This window comes from Stegodyphus dumicola, chromosome 4 (genome assembly GCF_044657685.1).
Source record: "Stegodyphus dumicola isolate Sdum_Otavi_A_Nest chromosome 4, ASM4465768v1".
NCBI lineage: Eukaryota > Metazoa > Arthropoda > Arachnida > Araneae > Eresidae > Stegodyphus > Stegodyphus dumicola.
Window position 1 is genome coordinate 132,047,152 of NC_140771.1, and position 18,498 is coordinate 132,065,649.

The following is an 18,498-nucleotide window of genomic DNA, read 5'->3' on the forward strand; positions in this document are numbered from 1 at the left end:
CAGCACACAGAAACTTTTCCAAACGTTTCATAAAATGTCAGTCGTGTGAACCCGTAAAATATTTTACTGTACCTATGTCTATAAAAGACACAACTTTGGGAAAGACATTACAGGCCTATCCCTTGAGTATATTAAATATCATGCAAAACAAAATATTTTATATGAATGAAATCAGTTATTGCGTCAATAGTTCAAAGAAAAACAGAAAATAACTTTTAAAATCTACCGAGTAAGTACGCCAGATGGGCGAGCTACAATCCGTATTTATCTGAAAAGAAATAATAATAATAATAATAATAATTTCTTAGTTATAAGTTTATATTAAACACAAAAACTTGAACAGAAAAAAAAATGTAAACAGAAAAAATTGGTGGGCTTTTGACGGCATAAACTGCCTGACACCTGGGGTCTCCTCTGCAACCTCATCGACCAGGGGGTTATTTTTTCTCCCAGGTATCAGCCCCTTCCCTGGTCTGCTGTTACAGAATCATAGACAAAATTGCATCACTATATATAAATATGTATATATATACATATATATATATATATTGATGCAATTGTATATACATATATACACACACGCACAATTAAGATATATATATATTTGTATGTGTTTACAAAAATGCAAGCAATGAATAAGAAAAATTATTTACAAAAATTTACATGTTCTATGTACACCTGAAAAGAAAAACATTTTAATTTGAATGAAATCATTTCTATATACACCTGAAAAAAAGTATTTACAAGTTCTATGTACATCTGAAAAGAAATGTATAAAAACATTTTAATTTGAATCAAATCATTTCTATATACACCTGAAAAAGAAATATTTTTATGTGATTGAAATCAGTTCCATAAATATGTAAAAAAGAAAAATACATAAAATGTTTTAAAATTAATGAACGCAATTGTATGTAGACCTGAAAAGGAAAATTTATAAAAAATATTTACAACATTGAAAAAATAATACAGCTTCCGATTGCCTAACTACTACAAATTCCACTTTGTAACAACAGACATAAAAGCCGACTAATGCATAATTCTCAAACTGTTTCAGCTTCATCTTGACTTGCTTCAATTTATCCCAGTCATCCAAAAACCTCAAATCTTTTTCATTTTTGCTTTGGCTTGATTAACTTCATTTTGTGTTGCAAAAATCTCACTGTTTCAATGTCTCGAGTAACTTTTTTACTGCAGAACCTCCCTGTAAACAATATTTCTTGTGAATACTTTAGAACATGCGGGCATCAAACGGCCTTGCTTCTTGGTGTCTTTCACTAAAACACGAACATTCCTCATAGACGAACATCTTGAAAAAGCTACGTAAAGCATTCCATGACTGAAAACTGGTTGCGGTAAATAAATCCCAACTTTCTTAAGTGTCTGTCCCTGTGACTTATTAATAGTCATACAACATGCAAGCCTGATGGGAAACTGTCTTCGCTTGACCTGAAAGGGGAGGTTTGAATCTGATGGTGAAAGTTCAACACGTGGAATGAAAACTCTCGATCCAGCATTCTGTCCAGAGATGACTTCACAATCTAAAACGTTTGGCATAATTCTCTTCACAATGAGCCTTGTTCCGTTGCAGAGTCCAACCGATGGATGTAGATTTCGTAGAAGAATAACTATAATTCCAACTTTCAAATTCAGACGATGAGGTGGCATTCCAGAAGGCGTCAGGCTGTGGATGAAATCCAGCTGATACGTTTCTTGTTCTTCTTCGTCATCGCAAATAACCGAGTCTGCACTGTAGTGCGTGAAAACTTGACCTGGAAACGTGGAAAGAATTTCTTCATTAAGCTTCAGAGCTTCCTCGTTCTTTGGACATAAAATCGCTTTACTGGCCAAGTCTTGTAAGTCGAATTCATTACCGCAGCCAAACATTTCTTCTACTATCGATCTGTTGACCACACACAAAGATGGAATTTCGATAATGTCTTCGTCCAAGCCACTGTCATTTTTAAGACGACCGTCTCCAAACTGCAGAAGCCATTCTGAAAATTCTTGTTCTTCCGGATTCAATCGCATATTGGTGGAAAGCGTGCATTGTTTGAAATGTGGCCACAAAAAGGAGTTCCTGAGGCAGCTCTCGATCGCAGAAGTTCGGTTTCCATGTGCGACAACAGGTAATGTTTGTCTCCAGTCACCTCCTAAAACTAAGGTTTTACCGCCAAAAGGAACATCCAGTCCGGTCAAGTCTCTCAGCAATCTGTCGACAGCTTCCAAAGCGTAATGAGGCGTCATGGTGCATTCATCCCATATGAAAAGTTTCGCAGTCTTCAAGTACCTTCCTTCAGCGCTATCTTGTCTCACACGGCACGAAGAATTTTCCAGAAGTAGAACGGGAAACTTGAAAGTAGAGTGTACAGTTCTTCCACCGGTCAACAGCACAGCAGCAATGCCTGTCCACGCAACGGGAATGGCAACGTGGCCCATTCCTCGAACAGCATGAAGGTTCGTCCTAAAAAGGAAAGTTTTTCCAGCTCCGGCAAACGCATTAACACAAAATGTCTTCGGTGTGTTAGGATTCTCATCTCGTACAGCTTCCAAAACCAAGTCGTAAACTAATTTCTGTTCAGGATTCAACATCCCGTTCAACACTTCGGCTTGTTCGTTTTCATACTGGACATCGAACTGCGGGACTTCGAGAGAAACAGCATCAGTCAATGTTGGTTGCGGGAGACCAAGAGAACATAGCGAAACATTGTGCACTTCTAACTGGTCTTCTATACTTCTCAGTGCAAGGCTGAAACTGTCTTCTAAGGAGTAAGATCTCGCAAAATCTTCAGAAAGGGACTCTTTGAATTCATTCCACAAAGCGACGGGTTCCGCAGGGTTGCAGAAAACACAGATGAAGCAAAAAAGCTGTCTTAGCTGCGGTGGCATTTGAAAAGCTGATGCTTCTGCCAGAGTATTTTTCCATTCTTCGTCGTCTTGCAGCAGATGCCTTGCACGGCAGGCTTCCTTGAACGTTGAATACTCCACACCTTCGTAAGTTCTTAAGTCGGCAAAACTCTTCGCTCCTTTAACGTGACACAGCAGCAACCTCAGATGGAAACGCTCAACATCTTTCGGGCTAACAGAATACATTCTTGAAATGATGTAATCTCCAAGTCTAACTCGTGTCTGCCAGGCATGATTCCTCCAGGTGAAAGGTATGCAGGCATAAGATACTGTATACTCGATACACATGCGGAAAATCACGGAAACACCCAAGCAGCCAGCCCGTCTGCCGGAATTCGAAAGTTGGAGAGAACTACCAGCGTTCAGCGATTTTACCCGTGCTGTGCCCGCTTTATTCACGTATGCATCCACAAGATACTGCATACACGTTGCACATGCCGAAAATCACGAAGACACCAATCCAGCCAGCCCGTTCGCCGGGATTCGTAAGTTGGATCGAACTACCATTGTTCAACGATTTTGGGCGGGCTTCGCCCGCTTTGTTAACATATGCAGCCATAGGTTACTTTATACACGTATCAAGCCCACCAGCTGAGCGGGCTGAAGCCGGCTTTCATTTTACGGGATTCGAAAGTTGGACAAAACTACCAGTTCTCAGCGACTGTACCGCTCAGCCGCTAATGGGACGTTGTAGGAAGTGTAATCCCGAAAATTTTCGGGCTTATTATTCAGACAGTAGATTCGTTATTAAAATTAATTTATGTAAATTCCTTTTAATTATCTTCAACATAATCACTCACAAAATTGCATCAATATATATATTAATACAATTAATAATTCATAATTATTTATAATAATAAAACTTCCCGTATACCATCTCCAAGGAACAGAAATTTAATTTAAAGCCCTTAAAAATCTGCAAAGAAAAATCTTTAATCTTAGAAAAAAAAAACCTAAAGTGAGTTAGATTATTATTGCTGCGAACTTATTAGAAATATCATTTAAATTCAAAGATCATATTTAAATTAAGTGCACGTACCTAAAACCATGAAAAAGTATATTCCAAAAAATCAAATTTATTATTCAAAAAAATAACAACACATTTAAAAAAAATAGCGTTTTCAATTTTTTTAATATCTCAGCTGATTAAAGTTGTACAACTTCAATAACGTCATCATTTAAATTTAATGTAATATAGCAACTTTTACTCAATATCAATAAAAGAATTAATGTGGCTATAACATATCCTGGCAATTATGCTAACCTGAAATAAAAAAAAAAAAAAAAAATTCACAAAGCAGCTGTTTATTAAAAAATGCCTACATTAACGAAATATTTTCAAAATACAGTGTGGTAACATGCAATCGCGTGCTTTATTCAACGTCAAAATATAACCTTGATTTTTATCTGCGGCGATTAAAGCAACTGTTGCAATAGGAAAAAAGAATTTGGCACTTAGCCAGAAATTAGCGTTTCCAGTTTTTAATTAATATCTCAGCTGATTAAACTCGTACGAAGATGAGAATGGTATCAATGCATTTGCAGAATTTTTTAGAATCCGGTGATACCTGTCTCGAATTCCAACTCACCGCCGTTCCATAGATATTTGAAAAAAATGAAATTGACACGTGACCTTTTAACCAACACAAATCTCGAGCAGAAGCAATTTCCCCCCCCCGGCGCTTTCGAAAAAGCAATTTTATCTCAGCTAATTCCGAGACTGCTGCCACTCCGAAAAAGGAAATAATGTTTTCGCAGTTTTTAATTAATAACTCCGCCGATTATTGTCGTACGAAGATGGGACCGGTACCGTTGGATTCGTTGATTTTTTTCGAATACGGGGATATGCGTTTCGAATTCCAACTCTGCGCCGTTCCGTAGTTATTCAAGAAAAACGAATTTGACACTCAGCCAAATCCCTAAAACAGGGAAAACCGGTGAAAGAAAGTGCAAAACGTAGGGAAACGTAGGGGAAAAAGCAGTTTTTAATTAATATCTCGGCTAATTCAAGTCGCACGAAGATGCCGATGGTCAATATGGCGAGATACGGGAATTCTGAATCCAACGGTACCTTCCGCTAAGCTCTACACCCAGCCGTTCCGGAGAAGATGAGGTTACAAACAGACAGACGCGCACAGATTTTAATAGTATAGAGATTTTTATATTCTTACGTTCAGACCACAAGTGGTTGGTCTCTGTATTCCGAAGTCCGGAAATCATTGTAAAGAGAGAAAAATAAAGGGTTTCGTATACCCTTCTTGTGTGTATTGTCTACTTTCCACATTTATTGAACATAGCTTTAGTAAGCTCCCTGTTCCGAGTCAGGTCATTTAATGTTCCCAAAGCAAGTAAGGAGGAACATAGAACCTGATAACATGAGGTAAAACTTCTTGAATTCTGCCACTTGCAGTAAGAATGAAAAATTAACTTAAGGTTTCAAAGTAACATAAAGTTTTACTTATCTTTGTGATAGTCAGACATCCTTTTTTCTGTCCAGTCCTGGAAAGTAGCGGAGACTACCGTCTGGTTTATCTTCCTTCTTGTGCGGGTTCGCCCTTCGGTTGCTTCCTCCATGAGCTTTCGTTTTCTTCAGGTTCGGTCACCCTTGAAGACCTTCTTTTTAGCATCTGCCTGTGGTCTCGGCCGTTTGATGGCAGCTGGTCTTGGTGGAACCGGGACAACTCTCTCTCGTTCTTGCCTGGATCTCGTTGCTGGCTGTTCAAATCTTTCTTGCTTCTTTGCATCTGCAGCTGGTCTTCCTTCATCAATTCGTCGACATTTGCTGCGAAGACTCCTATCCGATGAGTAGATCTTCCGTTTTGGAGCCGTGTTATAGTTGCTGTCATTTCTCCTGCCTCTCTTTGCATTAGTCGTATTTCTCCTTTCTTCATTCTGGGGGTGGTCGTGCCCTCTATTTTCTGGTCGGTGGAACGGCTTATTATTCTTGTTACCTTCAGTTTTCCAACGGGGGAACTTTCTTTTCAATTGCTCCTGTCTACTAATGGCTTGCCCTTGTGATTGTCGTTGTTCCACCTCTGGAGCTTGTGCCTGCCGTGCCGGATCCTGCAAAAGATCTTGAAATATTGGCATTTTATTACGATTATAAAATGGTTTTATCTTGTCAACGGTTGCGGTGCATGTTTCACCATTCCTGGCTTTTAACACCACTATAGCCTGAGTTACATTTTTTATGACATATGGTCCTTGAAATCGTGGATAAAATTTGGCAGTTTTATCTTCTGGTGCTGAAGAAAGTGAATGCTTAATTTTTAACACTTCATCCCCTACATTATAAGTTACTCCCCGTCGTCTCATATCATAATAAAGCTTCTGTTTTCTCTGTGCTACTTCAGTGTCCTTTTTTGCTTCTTTGATTAATTTTTCTATATCGCCCATTTTAAATTCTGGGGCTCTTTGTTAAATATAAAATAATTTATCGAACGGCGTTATAATCTTTCTGCCTATAAATAACTCAGCAGGAGTTTTGCCCGTCGTATCACGTTTTGCGGTCCTAAGGGCGAAAGCTAATTCATTGACATAGTTATCCCAGCTTTTATGAAAATTTTTAACATAACTACGGATAATTTTCACTATATTTCTATTGACCCGTTCCGCTATATTTGATTGCGGCCGATACGGGACCATTTTTAAATGACGTATGCCCAGTTTTTGGCACATGTCTTCAGATATATTACTTACAAATTGAGGACCATTATCCGATATAACTTTTAGGGGCGCCCCGTATTTTAACCCTTTGAGGGGCGGTATATAAAATAATTTAAACTTTGGTAAAATTTTGCATGAACTATAACTTATGGACTCCTAAGGACACAAAATTGAGACTTAAAAAAATTCTAGAGCGAAATCCTGAATTTTGAGAGCCGGTATATATTTTATCCCGACGCCCCTCTAGGACATTTTTTTTCCAGGTAGTTGCCAACTGTTAATCTTTGTTTTTTAAATTAATTTTGGGTACTTTTGATGTGCGTCTGTAGTGATGAGTGCTTGAATATAGTTATGTAAGTCTAAAGACAAAATTTTCTTAAATTACGGCAGAAATTTAAAATTTTAAAAATAAAATTTATGTTTTTATCCGCTTTGATGATGCAACCCAGCTGAACATACTTATGGGTAAAAAGCTCTTCAACTTTATTTAAATTCAATATTATTTTGTAAAAAAAATTAGCAAATATAACACTGCATGTGTAAATCGTATCATGCTGTAACTGAACTAGTATAATATTACAAGCAGATGTAACTCATCCGAAAATTTAAAAAAAATTGAAAAATGAAGCACTACGACCGACTCAGCTGAGAAAGTATGTTGCATTTTTGAAGTTGTATTTTATGCTTTAGATAATATGTGAAAAAAACCATGCTTCATTCTATGATACGAAGAGTTCCCCCCCTTCCACGCACACACACTTTAGATCACGGAGGACCGTAAGGGTCCCTTTTTTATTTTTTGTAAACATAGGTTGTAATATATGTTTTTGTTCAGGAAGAAACACCGTTAAACAATTTTATTATTTGATACACCTCAAAGCTCTTATTCTGATTTTCAACCCCTTTGGCTTCATAGGGGATCCTTTTCAACTTTTGGATAAATTTTATTTGCATCTAAAACGGGGCTTAGAAATATTTTTCCTCCTTTCACCAACTGTGAAAATTTATTTCCGAAACAACCTATTTGTATCAACCAGAGCGCAAATTTCTCTTGTGTTCTCTAGTCTTTCATCTGAAATTAACAAAGAATTAAAAAGAATTTCCCTAAAGAATAAAAGCATGCTTTCAAATCAGCAGTTTTTGTGATTACACTATGAGATGGACCTTAAGTACATTTCCATTTTAAGTGAGTTTTTCCCTTTGTGTGATCTTATCACACTTCACAAAGCGAAGAAGGCCTGGCTCCCGAAAGGCAAATTGGTTGTCAATCACCTCTTTTCATTTTCTTACATTCTAGGATTTTGGAAAACAGGAAGCAACAGGTGTCTTTTGGGGGCTAGTATGCCACGTTTAACCCCCACAATTGTGTGAAGTTTTGACCCCAGACGGCAATTTTGAAATCGATGAGTCTTTCTCTTGGGAAAGAGATAAGTGCTGAAATAAAAATTTTAGCTAAACACAGACGAATGAAACTTGAGCTGAGTACACAAAGAATAAATGAAACTAATATACTTGTATTCAGTCCTAGCGCAGGGTCAGAAAACTCCCCATTCCTCCATGAACATAATATTTAATCCTAAACGACTTATAAGTTAATCATGAAATATTATTACATCATAGACTGTTATAATAATAAAGAAATTCTGTCACGTCACAGAGTAGAAAAGGAGAAGACTGGTGCTGCCATCTATTGCCGTCGTACCCTCAGTGTGGGCGCCGGTATATATTATATACCGGTTTTAAAATTGTATAAATAATCTGCTGTTAATTATCACTTCTGACTGAAATGAAGTAAATATATAAGATTCAGCATGTGTACGTCATATATTTGCAGATTTTGAATTTTTTCTTTCCCTCCAATAGAATTTATCAATCTTCCAACATGATACCTTGGAACGACGTATATTAATTTCATAACTGTAAAATATTGAGCATTCATAGGGTGATGTTGCAATTTACAATCGAAAGAAAATACTAGACACTTACGATTATAGCTTTTGGTGTAGAAAAATTAGCATTTTTTCGGAGGTTAAAAAATTGACAAACAACCGGTATATATTATATACCGGTGCCCTTCAAAGGGTTAAAATATATTTATTTAAAATAGAATCAGTAACTAATTTCGCTGAGGCTTGTTTTAAGGGAACAATTTCGATCCACTTACTAAAATGATCAACCATAACAAGGAGATACCGACTTTTATTTAACTGACTTTTTGGGAAATGGGCCAATAAATCGATGCCAATTATTTCATTTGGAAAATCGGATTTAATACTATTTAGAAAGCCGGCCGGGCGGAAATTAATATAATTAACTGCTTGACATGTTGGGCAGGACTGGACATACGCCCTTGTTAACTTTTGCACCTCAGGAATGTAAACTGCTTCGCGTACGCGTTGGATGGTTTTTCGAATACCAACATGAGAAGCTAAAGGGGAGTCGTGTAACTCCTGCAGTATATTTAATCTAAGACTAGCAGGGATAACAGGTCGAAATTCGTTGTTGGAATTCGTAGTTTTTGTATAAAATAATAGACCAATTATTAGTTCGTAATGGGCCGCCCTATTTCTTATCGCCACAATATCTTGGTGGCTAAAATTTTCAGGATCCTTTAAATACTCATAAATATTTTTAAATTCAGGATCCTTACCCAGTTCGGTTATTACAGTTTCTCGGGAATGTATCGTACATGCCGTGAGCATTGCCACCTTTACAGTATTACCTTCTTCATCTATTTTTATTCTGGATAGGGCATCTGCTACGATATTTTCCTTTGCGGTGGTGAGCTTGATTACCAGATTATACTCTTGTAACTTGAGTGCCCATCTTATTAACCTTGGGGATAAGTTTTTCCCTGAGTACAATCTAGTTACCGCCGCATGATCAGAATACACTGTTATTGGCGCCCTTCCAAAATAGACTCGGAACTTTTGCACTCCTAACAAAATTGCAAGTGCCTCTCTCTCAGTCGCGGAATAATTTCTTTGTGTTTGATTTAAAGTTCTACTGAAAAATGCCACGGGCTGCTGATTTTGCGAAAGTACCGCTCCTACCGCATAATCCGAAGTATGCGCTGAAATTTCTAAATTCTCATCGTTTTCAGGAAATTTCAAAACAGGGGCTTGCGTTAATGCTTGCTTTAATTTTTCGAAAGCACTATTGGCTTCGGCCGTCCGCAAGAATCTTGCCTTTTTCCTTTTTAATTTTAACAGTGGTTCAGCAATAGCTGCAGAATCTTTTATAAAGGACCTATAATATGAACAATGTCCTGGAAAAGAAGAGAGCTTCTTCGCCGTATTTGGCGGCGGATACTTTTGCACAGCGATTATTTTTGATTCGCCTGTCTCGATTCCTTTCTGAGATATTTTGTAACCTAAGTATTTTAATTCAGGCGCTGCAAATTTGCACTTTTCGACATTAACTTTTAGACCGGCCTCATTTAATAATTAAAACACCTGTCTTAAATACTGTGCATGATGTTCCAGATTATCACTAGTAATAATGATATCGTCTAAATAGATAAATGTGGTCTTTCCTAGAACAGACTTTAGCACAATGTCCATACATCGCTGAAATGTTGCCGGTGCCCCTGAAAGGCCAAACGGCATACAGAATGCGTAAGTGCCAGACTTGGTTATAAAAGCAGTCTTAGGCACATCTTCTTGTTTAACACCTATTTGAAAATAACCAGTCGTTAAGTCTAACGTAGTCATATATTTCGTAGAAGTTATGATCTTTAAAATTTCTTCAATAATAGGTAACGGATATACCGGATATTTAGTTATGGAGTTTAATTTACGATAGTCAATTGCAAAACGCCACCTTTTCGGATGTGTTACCGGATAGTCATTATTTTTCCTACATAACACAACCGGGCTAGCATAACTACTTGAGATGGGTGTTATGATCTTTTTACGTAACATATCTCGAATGTGCCACTCTATAATTTTTTCTTTAATCTTATCATACCGATATGGTTTGTGGCGAACTGGCAGTGGATCTCCGGTGTCGATACTATGGTTAGTAACTTGAGTAAATCCGGGAATATCACTAAATCACAAAGCATTTTCACTTACCACTTGTCGAATTTTTTGCTGCTCTCCCATAGGCAGGTGTTCGAGGTTTAATGTGGGTGATTCTGTTTTTTCTTCCCGAACTGGTTGCATGGTCAGCTTAAGGGACGCTTGGTTGAAATCCAGCGTTGCTTCTGCCTCTTTAAAGAAAATCCATCCCTAAAATGACATGTGCTTGTAAATTTTTTACGATAAAAACATGATCTTTACTTGCTCGTCCTTGATGCGAATATGTAATGGTATTTTACCTATGCATTTGCATCTTTCTCCCTACGCAACTAACACTGTCGTATTATCCGAATTATATATGCGGTATCTACGGACATACTTCCTAAAAAAATCTTCTGCCACACAGGAACACTGCGCGCCTGTATCCAGGAGTGCGGTGGCTGGGATGTTGTTCACCAAAACTTCAATCTTTGGGACAGTCACATTTTTCAGAATAACTGTATTTAACTTGAAGGAAGAGGGGTTTTCTTGGCCTTCGGATTTCCGCACCCTCCCGTCAGCAGAAATCCGTTTTAGTTTAAATCTTTTTTCATTTCCATGCTTTCCTTCTTTTTCCACTGGCCTTGAGACTTTTCTCCTGGATTGCTATTGAACTGTCGACGTTCGCCGGTTGTTTTTGGATGCTCGGGTTTCCTTGCCCACTGATTCGCTTTGCTTCCGTAGCCGTGTGCTTGACTTTGCTGTGGTCTTGTCTCACCAAATTGGTTTCGTTGTTGATATTGGCGTCTTCTTTCAATGTCCGCCGTTCTTCTACTTTCAAACTGGATTGCTAGCTCAAATAACTTTTCCAGTGTAGTAGGATTCCTTAATTTAATAAAGTCTTGTACTTGGGGAAGTAACCTCAGCAAAATCACTTGAATTATCTCAGGATCCGGACGGTTTCCATACAAGAGTTTGAAGACGTGAATGTTTCTTAAAATAAAGCTTGAGAGATTTTCAATTCGTTGCTGGTATATGCTGAAGAGTTCCGCTTCTAATTTTGAAAAATTTCTTACGACAGAGAAGGCTTTTACTAGGACAGTCTTGAAATTTTCGTAAGTATAGGTGGGACTTCCCACTTGACTCAACAGGTTTCTGCCTATACATTTGAACCAATTAAGCGCTTGGCCCCTCAAAGCGCTGGTAGCTAAGGTGACTTTCTGGAATTCATGGACTGGATACAGTATGAAGTGGTCATCCAATTTTTCCAAAAAACTGGTTACCGGTGAGTTTCCATTAAATGTTGCTTCTGGTTTCATCGATGCGCGCATGGTCTGGACGATGTACCCAAATCCTTCCAGGGCGGCAGCTGGCATTTCTGGATTCTGAGCCCCTTCTGCAGGCACCACAGGTTCTTCTTGAAACTCGGCCATGGTTATTCTTCTTTGTCGGGCGCCACTATCAGGTCTTGTAATCCTGTTCACTTGGCTTGGAAATATGAACTGTCCTGACTCGGAACAGGGAGCTTACTAAAGCTATGTTCAATAAATTGTGAAGTATACAATGCACACAGGAAGGGTATACGAAACCATTTATTTTTTCTATCTTTACAGAGATTTCCGGAACTTCGGAATACAGAGTTGTGGTCTGAACGTAAGAATATAAAACTACTAACTAAAACTCTAACTAAAACTAACTTTGGATTTATATAAAAGTGCCTAACTTTAAGATTGGCCGTTATTTAACAAAAATCCGTATGTAGTACAGAGAGCTGCTAAAACTACGATACGTTTGAAATTATCAAGAGGACTAAACCTCTGTCCTTGAAGGTAACCAGCAACCGAGTAAAACTACTATGGCAAGCGGTCTGCTTCTAATAACTCCTTCCTCTCTCTTGCTTGGCAAAAAGCCATAACTTAAGTACTTGGCGTTAGGAAGACAAATTTGCATAAATAAGTTAAAGCTTTTAATTCTGGCCGGAAGTAGAAAATAATAAGTGATAGTAAAGATTTAAAATAAAATAAACGTTAGTAAAACTTAGGATCCTTACAACAAGAGTGATGGAGGAGCTACTGAGGCTGCTAGCGATAGCCTTTGCTACATTCCAAGGAAATATGGATGCGGGCCAAACAAGCGGAAAGGGCCATCAAGTACATGAAAAACATATGAAACCAGGCAAACAAAAGATGGAAGGGGTCAAAAGATGGAAGGGAACTTTAGAAAAAAACTGAAGAAAGTCAAGAGAAATTAGTTCAATAATAGGACACAAGTTCAAAGATATAGAAGGCACAATAGACGTAGTTGAAAATAAACTTGAAAAAATTGAAGAAAGATTTTGAGCTATCGAACAACAAATTGAAGAAAGAGATTTTTCTTCTGCTGAACGATAAATAGAAGTAAAAATGTTTCTGCTGTCGCCTAGGAAGTTGACAGCTTGAAAAACTCCATAGTGACAGCTGGAAGCAATTCTATACATTTAAATTCCTACTGATGTCTTTTTGTACCTTCTCTAAAGCTATCCTCGTATGACGAAAAGACCTCCTAGCTAGTGAACACGCCTAGTTCCTTAGAGTAGCCGACGCAAATGGATAAGATTTCGAAACCGAGGCTTGCCGTTTCAGAACTTTACTGAGAGCAAGCGTGGCAGGTATCCTAGGAGGGATAGGAGATGTCAAAGACCTGAAAAGGCCTTTAGAATTACACCGTGAACTTTGACGTTACCCATCAAGCGCCCCGTAGAGACTGCGAACCAAGTCAGAGCTGCTCATGTCCCGCAGCCAGTGGTTTAGCTCACTGTTCATCTAAACGATTTAAACAGCCAAGCCAATGCCTTGACGAGGAATATGAGCAGCAAAAAACCGACCCTAAATTACCAGAACTGCGGCTGTGAAGGCCACATACGGAGGAATTTTAGAACACTTTCAAGACTCGGAAACTAAGACAGCTGTCAGCAAGGAGAACTCAATTAGTGGCCATATGGCCAAGCGGAGGCTGCCAGGAATTCAGGAGCTCTGATTTAAAGTGCTTCATGTTTCAGCAATGGGTCGCAACACTATTAGACTATTCATCATGGGACATATCAATTATTATTACTTTCAGAATGTATTCGGTGGTAAAATCGGCATCGATGGAAACTTAAGAGTTAATAATATGTTTGGAAGTACCGTTGTTGCAACTTATGATCTTTATTCTTATTCTTATTATTTACATTTTTAACAACATCGATAAGTGAAATTTTGCTTACCTTTCTTAATAAATATCCACAGGAACCCTTGGAATTCCTTTTGACTTTTATCACACAGAAGCTTTATTTACAGCTATGTACAAGAATTGTATACTTACATTAGAACATTCATCATGTTTTTCTGGTTGCCACTACATCTATCTCAAAAATCCGCAATGCGGTAAGAAAAATATAACAAGCTAAAAGTAAAAAAACGCTGCGCCCTCTCGTGGCCAGCTACATAAACTGTAACATCCTCCCCCTCGATGAACTCTTGGTTCATCAAAGGATTGGATTCAGAAGTTATCTTAAACACTGAATGTTTGTAATGTTCTACAAGTTTAAGTGTTCATAGATGCAGTGTTCGCAATTTAAGTTCTTTGTATTCAGTTCAAAGAGTTCAAGTCATTTCTAATGGGTACAATAACTGCACAGGACGACGAAGATGAGTTCCATTAGCTAAACGGACAGTGCTAGCCCTTATTTTCCCATCTCGTCCTGGATGACACTCCTGTACAACTCCCATCTTCCATAATAATCTTGTTAATTTTTCTTCATGTACTAGAACTACAGAGCCTTTCAAAAGATCTGTTACGGCATTACCTCTCTGAATTTCTTTTACGTTTCTAATTTCAAGTAAGTATTCTCTTTTCCAACTTTTCCAAAACTCTTCTAATAACCTTAGCCGGTATTTATATCACCTTGTTAAATTTTCTTTAGTTGAATCAGGTTCAAGAATTTTGCCAGATGGTAAGGATGTCAGTCTTCGTCCAACTAGAAAATGAGCTGGCGTCAGCGGTTCTGGTTCTCCAACATCACTATAAACATAAGTCAGCGGACGCGAATTCAATATCGCCTCAATTTTAATTAAAACTGTTTCCAGCTCTTCAAATTTAAGTGAAGCCTTCATGAGTATTTTCTTCAAACATGACTTGATAGATCTAACAAACCTTTCCCAGAAACCGCCCCACCAAGCCGCCTTCTCCACATTGAATTTCCACTCAATACCTTTATTACCAAAATAATTTTGAACTTCTACGTCCTTTATGGTATTCCATAGTTTTTGTAAATCCTTGTCTGCTCTTTTGAAGGTTTTTGCATTGTCTGAATATATTATTCGACATACTCCTCTTCTTGAAATAAATCTTCTAAAGGACAGAAGAAAATTGTTTGCTGTTTGGCTAGACACAAGTTCCAGATGCACTGCTCTGGTTACAGCGCATGTATACAGAGCAATATAAGCTTTCCCAGTTTCATCCTTTGTACTCATAGGACCAGCAAAATCAAGTCCTACAACTTCTAAGGGATTTGCCTCTGTTATTCTTTCGATTGGTAAAGGAGCGATATCCTGACTTAGTGGCTTAGCTTTAAATCTGTAGCACACTTGTTAATATTACTCTTTACACGCTGTCGACCCTTAAGTATCCAAAAAATTTCCCTAATTTGAGTTAAAGTTTCAGCTACACCAGCGTGTGCTTGCATTTCGTGACAATCTTTAATGATATGATCTGTGAAATGAGACTTCTCAGGTAGTATTGCTGGGTGTGTTTGATTATAGCTTAACCCAGCATTTTGAAGCCTTCCTCTTACTCTGAGTATTCCATTTGAGTCTACAAATGGATTTAATGTAAATATTTTCGAACTATGTATGCTTTGTTTCATCTTTAATTTCCTTATTTCTTCTCTAAAATTTTCTTCCTGAGTTTTCTTGATCCAGAAATTCTCTGCTTCATTCATCTCTTCAGCCTTAACAGGTCCAATGCTTCTTAGTTTTGGGTTTTTCAAATTATTGATAAATCTGAAAACATAAGATGTTATTCTATATACCTTTTATATGTCACTAAAGTTCTCGATAGGAATGATATTTTCAACAATAAAGTTTGCTGTTAAAATTTCTTGCTTCTTTCCTTTTCGTTTCTCAGAATTTGTTATTTTATCATCTTCCTTAAAATTTCTCGAAGATCTGGGCCAAACGCTGTTATCTTTGACAAACCAAGGTGGGCCATACCACCACAGTTCATTTTTTGAAAGGGTTTCTACCTTTTGTCCTCTCGTCAATAAGTCCGACGGATTCTCATGGCTGGGACAATAATTCCACCAATCTGGATCAGTTTTCTCTTGGATTTCTAGACACCTATTTCGTACAAATTGTTTCCATTTTGTCGGATCAGCCTTGACCCAATGTAATACAATTTCTGAATCTGTCCACATATAAATCTTCATTTCTATGTTTTTCAACGAATGTCGGATGTATGTGATGAGTCGAGCTCCTATGACTGCTCCTAAAAGCTCCAGTCAAGGTAACGTAACCCATTTTATGGGAGCAACTCTTGCTTTGGACATAACAAATGATGTTTTTGTTAACTCATTTTCATTGTATCTCAAATATACAACGGCACCATATCCCTTTTGGCTACTATCTGTAAAACAGTGCAATTGAATATTCGACAGATTTCCTTTTGACAGATTGTTGAAATAATGTCTTGGAATTTCGACATTTTTTTAATTTAGGAATTTCATTATACCAGGTTTTAAATTGATTCTGCAATTCTTGATCAAGTGGTGCATCCCATTGGTAATCTCTTTGCCAACATTCTTGCATCATCATTTTAGCTGCAACAACAAAGGGAGATATGAAACCGATAGGATCGTATAGTTCGCCCGCAACTTGAAGAATCTTCCGTTCTGTTATTTCCTCAGCCGGATCCTTGAGTAATTCATCTTTGATTCGAAATTTCAGTTTATCTGCTTCATGATTCCAAATATATCCTAACAAAGTGCTATTCATTCCGTCTCCATTAAACTTCGTATTTTCAGCTGCATTCCAAATCGCATGTAATTGGGCGTTATTGCTCCTCCACTTTCTCATATTGAAACTAGCAAGCATCATAATTCTTTTCACATCTTCATAAATTTCTGCAGCTTCTTCTGCATCATCTGTACCATGAATCAAATCATCTACGTAAAAATTTTCTTTAAGAAGCTGACAGATCTTCGAATATTGTGCTCTTAACTTCGTGATGCTTTATAGTTGCTGCTAGTAAAAAGGGGCTACATTACAGGCGTCATTCTTAAAATCGTCGATTGCTCCTTTTCCTTTGAAGTCCAAAGAAATCTTACTGCATTTCTGTCCTCAGGCTTCAACAGAATTTGTAGAAAAGCAGCTTCGATATCTGCAGCAAATGCTATTTTGTGTTGACGAAATTTAATTAGCAACTCTAATAATTCAGGGTTTAAATTTGGTCCTGAATGTAAGCAATCATTTAAAGCTAGACTGTCATGAGTATGCGAGGAAGCATCAATTACGACCCTTAATTTCGTAGAATCGTGATATTCTCTGATTACACAATGGTGTGGCAAATAATAGATGTTTTCTTCAGAATTCTTCGGAGCCTTTTCAGCTATTCCTTTATTTAGATAATCTTCAATTACCCTTGAATACTTGTCATAAATTTCAGGATTTTTCTTAAACCTTCTAAGTAAACTGTTCCATCTGTTTAAGGCGATGTTATAATTACTACCTATTTTGTTCATATTGTCTTTCCAAGGTAATGAAACTTCATAACGATTGGTTTTATATTCAATAGTTTCTTCAAATCTACGCATAACTTCAGTGTCATTTTCATTTGCTGAATAGTCATGTATTCCAATTGCATCTAAATCCCATAGTCTTTTTAGAGCTGCACTAATTTCCAAATCATGTGGATGTGAATTATTCTCAACAACATTCATTACCGTAATTCCGGAACGAAGTGTAGAAACATTACTTAATGCTTCAGTTCCACTTATAGTGTAACCAAATAAGGTTTCAGAGGCAACAAGACCCTTTGATAATCTGTTAACCTTCCCAGTGACTATTTTCCAGTAATAATCATTACCAATTAATACTGATATTTGAGAGTTATGGACACCTATATCTGTAGCATCAGCAAGTCTTATCGAATTTTCCTTACAATAATTAAGTATTTCCTTTCCTGGCATACCAATAACAGCTTGATTAATTTCTGGAGTTTCAAGAGCTTCAATTATTATTTTCCCAGGTCCACATATATCTTTAAGAATAACCTTAACCTTTTTTAGCCTTTTAACTGTAGGCTCAGTAGAGCCGAAGGTGTAAATCTGAAGTTTTTCTTCCCCCACAACACTTAATTTTAATTGTTTTGATACTTCCGTCAGGATGAAAGATTTATGAGAGGCAGAATCGAAAATGAGTCTTACATTTTTTCTTCTATTCTGACCTAAAGCTATTGCATTTGCAGTTTGTAAATAAACCCTATTTTTGTTATTTCTTTCCGAAATTGACGCCACCACTGTGTCTGTTTTAAGCTCACCTTTATTTTCCCGTTTATTTTCAAATTTATTATCATGTAAAATAGTATTATGCCTTAATGAACATAAATCACAGCGTATATCCGAGCTGCAACGGGCAGATGTATGAGACTTACGAAAGCATAAATAGCATCTGTTAGCCAATTTTAATTTTTTTTCTTTTTTCCTCAATTGGAATTGCGCAATTTGAAGTAGAAAGTTTCAAAGATTCATTTTCTATCTTCCCACAAAATATACAATCGGCTGTTGATGGATTCGTATTCAACGACGCAACTGCTGGAACAAAATGTTTGTTTCTGAAGGCAGTATGATATTTCTCACTTTTAATAAGGTCTCGCGATTGATGTTTATGTTGTTCGGTTCTAATGTTAA